This window comes from Saccostrea echinata, unplaced genomic scaffold (genome assembly GCF_033153115.1).
Source record: "Saccostrea echinata isolate AGI-Se365-2 ecotype Australia unplaced genomic scaffold, CSIRO_AGI_Sech_v1 ptg000005l, whole genome shotgun sequence".
Taxonomy (NCBI): domain Eukaryota; kingdom Metazoa; phylum Mollusca; class Bivalvia; order Ostreida; family Ostreidae; genus Saccostrea; species Saccostrea echinata.
The window spans coordinates 12,722,103-12,732,873 of record NW_026889754.1 but is presented as its reverse complement, the minus strand read 5'-3'; the positions used below and the strand labels follow the sequence as shown (position 1 = coordinate 12,732,873).

At 36.3% G+C, this 10,771-nt stretch overlaps 1 long non-coding RNA gene across 1 annotated transcript; it reads right to left on the bottom strand.

The window, feature by feature from the left end:
- Window positions 1-238: 238 nt before the first annotated feature.
- On the bottom strand, window positions 239-1,669 carry LOC133180065 (uncharacterized). The gene is made up of 3 exons (XR_009720265.1): window positions 1,603-1,669; window positions 1,097-1,161; window positions 239-494 (listed from the first exon to the last, which is right to left on the bottom strand). It is a non-coding gene; the product is annotated as an uncharacterized LOC133180065 (long non-coding RNA).
- Between the last annotated feature and the right edge of the window lie 9,102 nt (window positions 1,670-10,771).

The following is a 10,771-nucleotide window of genomic DNA, read 5'->3' as shown; positions in this document are numbered from 1 at the left end:
GAATACAAATATAATTATATATATTGGACCAAATGCATATTATCTACAATTTATATCTACAATGTATAACAATTGAATGTTCCATTATCATGAGACAAATTCATTAAAAGTGTCCATGAAAAGTATACATGTATTTCAATGCCAAGCTCAAAGATACATGTACATGTAGTTTGTTTAAATTGAAGTTTATCAATGTCTTATTACAGTTGTATGTTTTACATACATAATATTTGGCCTGCTTGTCCGTCGCTCAAATTGAATTTCAAATGTCAAAGTAGTTGTCAGAGAGATGGTCATAAAGTAACCGAACAGTTTCACAAATGTCATCAATGCACAGAAAACAAATACATCACACACTGATCTCCTTAATAAAGAACACCATCATTCCAGACTCTAGGGGGCTCTTGGACACTGGTTTGAAAATCTTTCATTATTTATTCCAGCAGCAGATGAGATGAAGAAAATTTGTACAGCTGCAAATTTGCAGGATTGTCCTGAAGAAAAAAATACACACCATTATGTGCATGTAGATTGTAAATTGTGTCATATGCATTATGCATTAAAACTGTATTTGATTGTGATTATCTTTCTCATTTCATGTACAATTGTCTGAATTTAACCTTTTTCTCTCCCAGAGTAATGCATTAATTGTAAACAAATCAAGCAAAATCAAATCTTATATTGCAACTTCATAGTCAGAACTCATATCTTAATTAAACAATCATAATTTACATAATTTACTTGTAGATTATAATTCATTTCATCTCGTCGTCTTGCTAACTAGTATGAGTACATGTTTGGATGTTTTTTTCTCTCTATTTTCTGCTTGTATTAATCTATTTAATATGTTGTTTGTTAATTTCTTTTCATTTGTTGCTTGAAATTTGAATATTAAAAAAAATGAAAATACATATAACATGACAATGATGACCAGAACAACTATACATTAATTTCAGTTTTACTCTCAACATTTTAAAAAGAAGAAAATCACTTATTCATAAAATCTGCAGACACTTCATCTCAACTTAGATAATGATTTTTATGTATTTTAATGAAACATGCATAAACACAAAATAAATAATCTGATCATACCTACTTCTAAATGTAAAATCCTTTATATTGTGATGACTAATGAGGGCAAGCAAAATTGGGTACCATTCTCTGAAATGAAGAAGATAATAAATGATTAATTTATGTTACATGTTTTATGTTTAACTCACAATAGGTCATACATACAATGTACATGCAAGTGCTGAGTGGGCTTATTATACACAGTAGCATAAGAAATGATCATGATGATTCTGCACTTAATTATTTCAAATTGCAATCAGATAAGAATAAAATATTTTTTAACCACAGTAGGGAAATGAGTATATAGCAATAACAAACTGAAAAAGGTATAATACATCTGATCATGTGACAAAGTATTTGTAAATATTTAACCCCCTACCCCTCCCCTTTCTACACAACCTCTTTTTTCCATATCCGATTACTGTGTATATTACAATAGAATAAATTTTAATAGTTCAAGTCATTAAAACATTGCTTAAAGGGAGAGATACGTCTAAACATGCACACATTTACAGTGTATAGTATACTTACATGGTCTTGCACCAAACAACTGCGATTATGATCTGTTATAGTCCGCCGCTGACGGTTCAAGTGGAATTATCCTGACAAACAGAGCACATTTAACAGAGAAACATGTTATTGAACTGTAACACAAGTAGGAATCGAGGTAATAGTAGAAATGTGTGTTCAAAAAAAAAAAAAAACGCCTATTTTCTTTTGTGATTAAATAATTCTTTTGTACACGTTCTATATCCTTTTGCATTTTTGTAATTTATTCTGACATATGAATTAACCTTTACTCGAATCTGATTGGCTGTAGGATACAGGATAGTATAGGATAGGATTGGATTAACTTCTATATGTTTCCATCGTGAATCCTCAATCCTGAATCCTATCCAATCCCATCCCATGTCAATTTGTGGGATAGCAGCACTGTACCAATATCTGTGAAAATAAGCAATTTTCTACTACTTCCTGTTTGGCCGGAAGTGACGTCATTCGACGCATTTTGATGATCTCGCAAGCTGCTACTTGTCATGTTGAACAACTTTGCTTCTTTGAAGCATTACAAATTCTCAATACTTTTTGAGATATCAGGAAAAATATTTTGGCCCCTTTAGATTCCTAATTTTAGGGGCCAGCCCTTTGTACGAGATATCATTTAAAAGATCTTGTAATTCTGCACAAATTTTGTTATATGTTTTAACAAAATATTTCCAAGTAAAAAGATATCGTACAGAAAGTGTTCGAAAATTTGAAACTCTCGATACGACTTTTTTCAGGCCATAGCGAGCGTCGACGCGTGGCACTTCCGGTGAAAGTTAACTACGTATTACAGATCTACATATGTTGCTCTGTCTTCGCTATAAGTTTCACATTCCTGTGATGAGTGGTTTCTTAGAAAACCTGCGGACAAACTGACCCTCCAAAAATCACTAAATCGCAAAAATCTTCGGACCGGAAGTGACGTCATCAAAATAAAAAAAATATGTATCAAGATTTTTTAATGTTCTATCAGACCTGAAAGTTTCATGAAAATCGAGCGAAACGTTTTTGAGAAATCGCGTGCACAAAATCGTTAAGAAAAAAAATAATAAGAAAAACAGTGGAAAAGAAACCGAAGAATAACAAGAAGGTCTTCCGCTGAAGACGGAAGACCTTAATAATTGAATAAAAGCACATATCACAGACATAATCTTGAAAAAAAATAAATGTGTAAATATAATATGCTACCTGGATATTTAAAATATATTAATTTAATTATTTTTGATAATGTTAAAAATAGTTTCACACTGAAAATTAACACGCTTTGCTGTACAATGTTTTATTTACCTCGAATGACAAACTGACATGCTGATTGGTCGACCCGCTGATTGGTAAACACGTTTTATCGCTAATCCTGATTGACAGCTCTGTTACGCAACACCGAACGCGCGTTCGCTCTCTGGGTTCGCTACTGAATTTGGGGTTCGCTTTCGGCGTTCGCTCTGGGTCCGCTGCGGGTTCGCTCGGGGTCCGCTCCGGGTTCGCTCGGGGTCAGCTATAGCGAACCCCAAGCGAACCCAGAAAGCGAACCCGGGGTGCGCTTAGGGTTCGCTTTCTGTTAGGTTGTGTCTGGTCGGTACTGTACACACACGCTAAATTATAGTCTGTAATAGGATTACTCTTATCCATCTGAATATCTCTATGTCTCAAGTAGACAGGTTTTAACATTTTTGTTTGCTCCAAAGCCATTGTACTATGAAAACTTTGAGTGAGCTTCACTCACCTCTAGGTCTAGCACACGGTTGTATTAAACACAGTTATGATAACACAAAAATAAACTTTTTTTTGTCTAATAGAACTTCCTAATGAAAAGAAAACACTTCATAAATCCACTGTAAACAATATATACACAAAAGAAATCTAAATCCACAGAAAAATTGTCAAAAAGACGGAGCGATTATCGGACACGTCTGTCAACTGCCCCGTCACGTGACTCTCTCATTGAGTGTATGTTGTTTTACGTCCCATTCGAGAATTTTTCACTCATATAGAGACGTCACCATCTACCGGTGAAGGGCTTCAAATTTTGACCTTTACTTGGCACTCATACCCATTGAGCAGTGAGGGATCTTTATCGTGCCAACGCCTGCCGTGACACGGGGCCTTAGTTTTTAAGGTCTCATCCGAAGGACCCGCAACTTTAACTTCAAAGTGCTGATCGCATGGCGAAGGAACAGTTCCTACCCATTTTTTATCGACTTAAGTCAATCGCGGCCGAGATTCGAATTCACGACCTCCCGATCATGGAGCAAGCGCTCTACAGACTGAGCTACCGTGAACGGTCAACTTCTGCTATTGACCAATCAGAGTAAGCGATTGAAATAGAGAATGCGAAACAATATTGAAAGTCGGTAATAAATTCAGCAAAAGTCTGATAGTCTACAGCCTTCATTTTAGACACGCCTCCTTGTCGTCTGCGGTTGAATAGTATTATTTGTGCCAATGTGATCTCACAGAGAAGGGACCATGCATCTCGTTCATTTTGTCTTCTGTAAGTCTGTCGTATGCTATCTGAAATTCATTTTTATACCCCCGCCTCCGAAGGAAAGAGGGGTATACTGTTTTACCCTTGTCTGTCTGTCTGTGTGTCTGTCCGTAACAAATTTTGGTCGCAGTGTCTCAGCAACTACTCATTGCAGACGCTTGAAAGTTTAGCACACTCTTTGTTTAGGCATGCCATATGGTGGGATTCATTGTTTTACAATTCCAATGTCAACTTCCTGTTTATCCGTGCGTCTGTCCGTACCATACATAACAACTTTTGGTGGCACTTTTCTCAGCAACCACTCATTGCGGACGCTTGAAATTTTAGCACACTCTGTTTAAGGATGCCATATGGTGGGATTCATTTTTGTACTCATCCGATGTCAACTTCCTGTTGATCCGTGCGCCTGTCCGTAGCATACATAAAAAATTTTGGTTGCAGTTTTCTCAGCAACTACTCACCGCAAATGCTTGATATTTTAGCACACCCTATGTTTAGGCATGCCATATGGTGGGATTCATTTTTGTACGAATCTGATGTCAACTTCCTGTTTATCCGTGCGTCTGTCCGTACCAAACATATCAAATTTTGGTGGCAGTTTTCTCAGCAACTACTCATCGTAGATGCTTGAAATTTTAACACAACCTTTGTTTAGGCATGCCATGTGGTGAGAATCATTTTTGTATGAATTCGATGTCAACTTCCTGTTTATCCGTGCATCTGTCCGTACCATACATAACAAATTTTGGTGGCAGTTTTCTCAGCAACTACTCATCGCAGATGCTTGAAATTTTAACACACTCTTTGTTTAGGCATGCTATATGTAGGGATTCATTTTTATACAACAATCCGATGTCAATTTCCTGATTATCACTGTCTGTCCGTAACTGAACTTGTGTATTCACATCAGAGCGGGGGTATTAGTGAGCATTGGCTCACACACTTCTTGTTGAAGTAATTGTTCAAGAGGATAACATCATTTGTTAATGGCATTTGATGTACCCTATTTCTTCTCATCTCCTGTAAGGTTCTGTGGGCATGAGGTGTCACTTCTTCATTCCACGTTAGATCATATAGCTCAATGAACTTGCTGGCTTTTTGCCACCATATTAGAATCACCAATTTTAAGGACATTTCCTTTCATCATTCCAGCACACTTCTTGAGAGAATATCCAATCTTTAAAGCAAGTGCCGAGGTTTTGTATTTTGTTGTTTCTATGGAAAGTCCTGAAACTTCTTTTGTGTTTTGGACAACAATATCAATTTCTACAATATCTATTAAAGATGAAAGTTCTGCATCATCTGTTCCTGTTCGCTTTCTCCATTTGCTACATATACATTGGTGATGAGTCAATAGATGGGCTCTTCCGGACTAAGATTCGCCTAACTAAGCACCCCAACTTTGTCGCATTAGTGGGGGTACCCCATGATGGTTCTGGCAGCCCCTTGTCATTCGTAGGTTTGACACCAGAGGAAATGAGCCTATGCTAGTTAAGGGACTTGGAAATCAGTCAATTTTTTGACTGGTTAGACGGTGGTGTAGTTCAAGAGGAAGGTGTGATGTTCCTTGCAGGTCCAGCAATTAAAAACTATTGGCTGCATAGGACGGCCTTCACATTAGATAAGGACAAGGTCCTTTGGAAGGAGGTGGGGAGGGGGTGTGAAGACTAACATTTAGTCGTTCCTGAGGAGTTGAGGAATGAGGTTCTACGCCTGTGCCATGACGTCCCAGCAGCAGGTCACCAGGGCATTGATAATGGATAGAATATCAATGACAATTTATTATCAGGAATTTCATGTAAGTGAAGAAAATTTATTAGAGTAATTAAAAGAAAATGAGTAAAGGTTTCCATTCTTAAGGATCTTATTAAAATCAATTTGCTTTAGAATTTTGAAAGAAATAGTAGAAAACAAATCGGCAACAAAAGGTTTCCTAAAGACATAGATCATTCTTTTTTCTAGACAAGCTATCGTGTATGACTATGAGGCATATACCAAATTCCGTGGTCCCATTCTTAAACTTTTCGTTATCGATAAACAGAAGTATCATTTCATATGACGCATTCTAGTCCTACAAATGCAAAAAAGATATCCTTATTAATTATATTCAGTTATCTGTAGCAATCTTGGCATTAATAATAAATACTTCCGACCTATGAGATTGCTTGTTGGGTAATGTGTCTTTGAAGTATACTCTGCTGATTCTGATGATGAGTTGGGGGAAATATTTGAAAAGAAGCCCGACATGAATCCAGTGTTTCTGATAGAGTCAAAAGCAAGTAAAAGTCCATCTCCAGATCTGCGTGAAAGTTCAGACCTTGAAAATTGTCAAAACGAAGAGAACTCTATCTCCAACCCCTGACCATACAGATGCACTTGAAGGTGAGTCTTACTCAACTGTCCTGCTCTTAAGAAAGGTATTTTAGATTATTAAAGCAAGAGGTTCATGACGTATTTTGAAATTGAAGTCTATCTGTTTTTGTATGCAAGACCTTGCTGAGCGTTGTTTTAGCTGTTTTCATTTTAATACAACTACTTACAAGCATGGGAATAACAAGCTTTTCTTCATACCTGTACTGTGAAAATGTACTATGTGTATTTTTTCAGGGAAAGTGAAAAAGAAAGCAAGAAGATCGGTTGACATCATGAAGACATTTTTCACAGAAGCTATTGAAAAGAAAGAAGAAGCAATTGAGAGGAGACATAAGGAGAAAATCAACTATTAATTCCCTGGTCGGGGTTTTGAAAGACTTGCTCAAGAAATAGAACCTGAAAAAGATAATTGACAGATTGTGCCATGTAAATTTGCTAACACAGATAGTGTTTTATAACTTTCGAATTTGTTCATTAAGTGGTTGTGTTTGCCAATTTTATACCCCACCTGTCATGTCTGTCTTATGTCCTTCCACCTTTCTGTCCCTTACACAGTTTCAGAGTAAGTTGTAATGATATTCTGCATATATTTACCGAAATTTATACAAAGTTACATGATTTTATTGGTGAGAGTTAAACTGTGGAATTATTTTTTACCTTTCCCTTTGGCATGTATTTTTCATCTTGCAATACGATGTACTTTGGGTGGACATTCATGTACTGTCAACATATCTCTCATTACATTTTGATGACACAATAGCAGACATGTCAGGGTTGCATTTGCGATTTATCTTTTGTTACAGTGTATTCTTTTATTATTTTTTCCTGAATAAATGTTTTGTTATTTATTTCCTGAATAAATGTTAAGTCTATAGTAACTGTGTGTTTATTTTAGAAATAAATTTAAATATATAAATATAAATGATGCAATAGTTAACTTATATAACAAAGAGTTTATTTTCCCGTAAGTAAATAAAATCTTTGTATTATAAAAATTTCCATGTCAACTGCTATATAGTATGCACAAATTTAAGAGTTCCGATTGAAAGGGGGGGGGGGGGCTATAGTACAGTTCTTGTTCTGTCTGAAGAAAAAAAGACCAATTTTCACCAAAAAAAATGAATTTTACTCAATAAGCTAGCAAAAAAGATAATTCTTTTGAATTTTACTCAAAATTGTACATGATGCACATCCAAATCCAAATTACATTCTATTTGTAATGTTAATTCTCTTTTGTAGACCGCGTGCATCATTCTTTAACAATGCATTTCTATCATTTTCTTCCAGAATAACATCATGTTCATTTTCATTTATTAAGTCCTCCAACAGGTCATGTTCAATGATACATACGTTGTGCAAAATACATGGAGCAACAAGTCTGACAAACCTCTCTGATTGATTTCATATAGCTTTAGTCGCCTGAATCTTCCTTTCAGCAAACCGAATGCTCTCTCAATGACTTGTCGCTTTGATGAGAGTGTCATGTTAAACTGTGTCTGTTCTTGTGAGAGATGGCCATTATCCCTGTATGGAGTCAGAAGCCATTCTTTTAATGGGTATGCTCCATCTCCAACTAAGTGGTAGCTCCCATTGTCACAGTTATGAAATCCTTCTTTCCATAATGATGAGTTTCGTAGGACCTTAGCGTCATGGACTCGACCTGGCCATCCTACATTCACATCAATAAATTTCAGATCATCTATACAAACACCTTGAAGTACAATAGAATGAAATTGTTTCCGATTAAAATAACATTTGGGATTTTGAATAGGAACCTGAATTGGAATGTGGCTCCCATCTACTGCTCCAAGTATATCTGGAAAGTTATATCTTTCCATCTTATCAAATCTTGTAGATATATCTCTGAATTCATCATGCTTTGGCCATGTAATAAAGTTGCATAGACGCTGATCACACATTATTTGTCTTTTGCATCTTATAAAACTGTGTTCAGTTACACCAAACCTATCACTTAATTATTGTACACTTTCTTGAGAAACTAGGTATCTGACAGTCATCAATACATTTTTTTGCAATGGTATGTGGGCTCTTCCTCTGGGATATGCCTCTGGCAATACACCTGGATACTGAGATAATGATTCACAAAGTACTTCAAACGTCTCATGGGACACTTTAAAGGACTGCCTAAATGAATCCGGCAGGTATCTCGGAATTGTGTATTCAAAATACTCTAGAGATTTTATCCTTCTTCTCTAAATCTAAAATGAAGAAAAAATGTGCATACTAGATTCACACATTTAGTATATGACCCCATATGTGCACAAATAAAGCCATTATCTGATAAGAAAACACAGAAATAATTATGATAATCAAAATCAAACATAAAAAGTCCTTTACGACTCGAATTTCCTCCATTGTTTACATTCGATAGGTATATGTTTCTATAGATAAACTTTCACTGATATATCAAAACTCTCACCCTGTTGATAGCCCATATTTCTCAAAAAAGATGTTTCGATATCATCATCTTCATCATCGCTCAACATTACATCTGTAACTTTTGCCACAGCAGTTGTAACAACAACGGGTTCCTCCATCTTTGTTTTTACACGTTTTACGCCGGTTTATTTGATTTGCCAATTCGTCGGTTTTACGCCGATCTTGGACAAATGAAGTCCGCCCATTATGATGTTCCATGAAGTCTTTGAATTCCATTCTGATGAATTGAGGACCGTTATCGGTTACAATCTGTAATGGTAAACCATGTGTTTCAAACATCTTGTGAAGACTTTTCATAATTTTTTCGGTTGTGGTCTTTGTCAAGATATCAACTTACAACTACTGTAATAATCCACCACTACAAATCTCCTGATGGTAGAGGTCCCAATAAATCTGCACCAAGTAACTGCAATGGTCCTTTTCAAAGTTCAGTACTCTAACAGGCTCTGGACTGGATGTCTTACTCACCACTTTTCACGCATGACATCTCTTACACATCTCTTCAGCATCGCGATCCATTCTAGATCACTTTACTTTTGTTCGCAAATGTTTTTTTTTTATTACTACTATTCCTGGGTGTCCCTCATGAGCGATTTTTAAAGAAGTGTTACGTAGAGTTTCAGGCAGTATTGATTCTAGTTCCTCGTGTATAAAACATTTAGGACTAAGATCTAAAAACACGTAAGAGATTCTGAATACCTTTAGATATAATTAAACCCATTAACTATTCCGAAATACCACTATGGAAATTAATAAAACCAAGTGTAGATACATCTTTAACTGAATTTCAGAAATCAGAGACAAATCATCTTGTTTTTAACAGAAATAAAACATTCTAAGAATTTTTCAGTCGATATTTATACAGATGGTTCAAAAGATAAAAACAAAGTGGCAGCAGCTGCAGTGATTGACAAAAGTGTTTTTTAGCTCACCTGAGCCGAAGGCTCAAGTGAGCTTTTCTGATCAAAATTTGTCCGTTGTCTGTCGTCGGCGGCGGCGTCGTCGGCGTCGTTGTTGTCGTAAACTTTTCACATTTTCATCTTCTTCTCCAGAACTGCTGGGCCAATTTCAATCAAACTTGGCACAAAGTATCCTTGGGTGAAGGGGTTTCAAGTTTGTTCAAATGAAGGGCCACACCCTCCTCCAAGGGGAGATAATTACGAAATAGCAAAAAATTAATGGCATTATTGAAAAATCTTCTTCTCAAGAACCAGTGGGCCAGGAAAGATGAAACTCATGTGGAATAATTGTCAGGTAGTGTAGATTCAAGTTTGTTCAAATCATGACCCCCGGGGATAGGGTGGGGCCACAATGGACGATCAAAGTTTTACATAGGAATATATAGGAAAAATCTTCAAAAAACTTCCTCTCAAGAACAGCAAAGCTATGATCGGTCATATTTATATGAAAGCATCCTCAGGTGGTGTAGATTCAAATTTGTACAAATCATGACCACCAGGGGTAGGGTGGGGCCACAATGGACGATCAAAGTTTTACATAGGAATATATAGGAAAAGTCTTTAAAAATCTTCTTCTCAAGAACAGCAAAGCTATGATTGGTCATATTTATATGAAAGCATCCTCAGGTGGTGTAGATTCAAGTTTGTTCAAATCATGACCCCCAGGGATAGGGTGGGGCCAAAATGGACGATCAATGTTTAACATAGGTGTACATAGGAAAAATCTTCAAAAATCATCTTCTCAAGAACAGCAAAGCTATGATTGGTCATATTTATATGGAAGCATCCTCAGGTGGTGTAGATTCAAGTTTGTACAAATCATGACCCCTGGGGGTAGGGTGGGACCACATTGGACGATCAAATTTTTACATAGGAA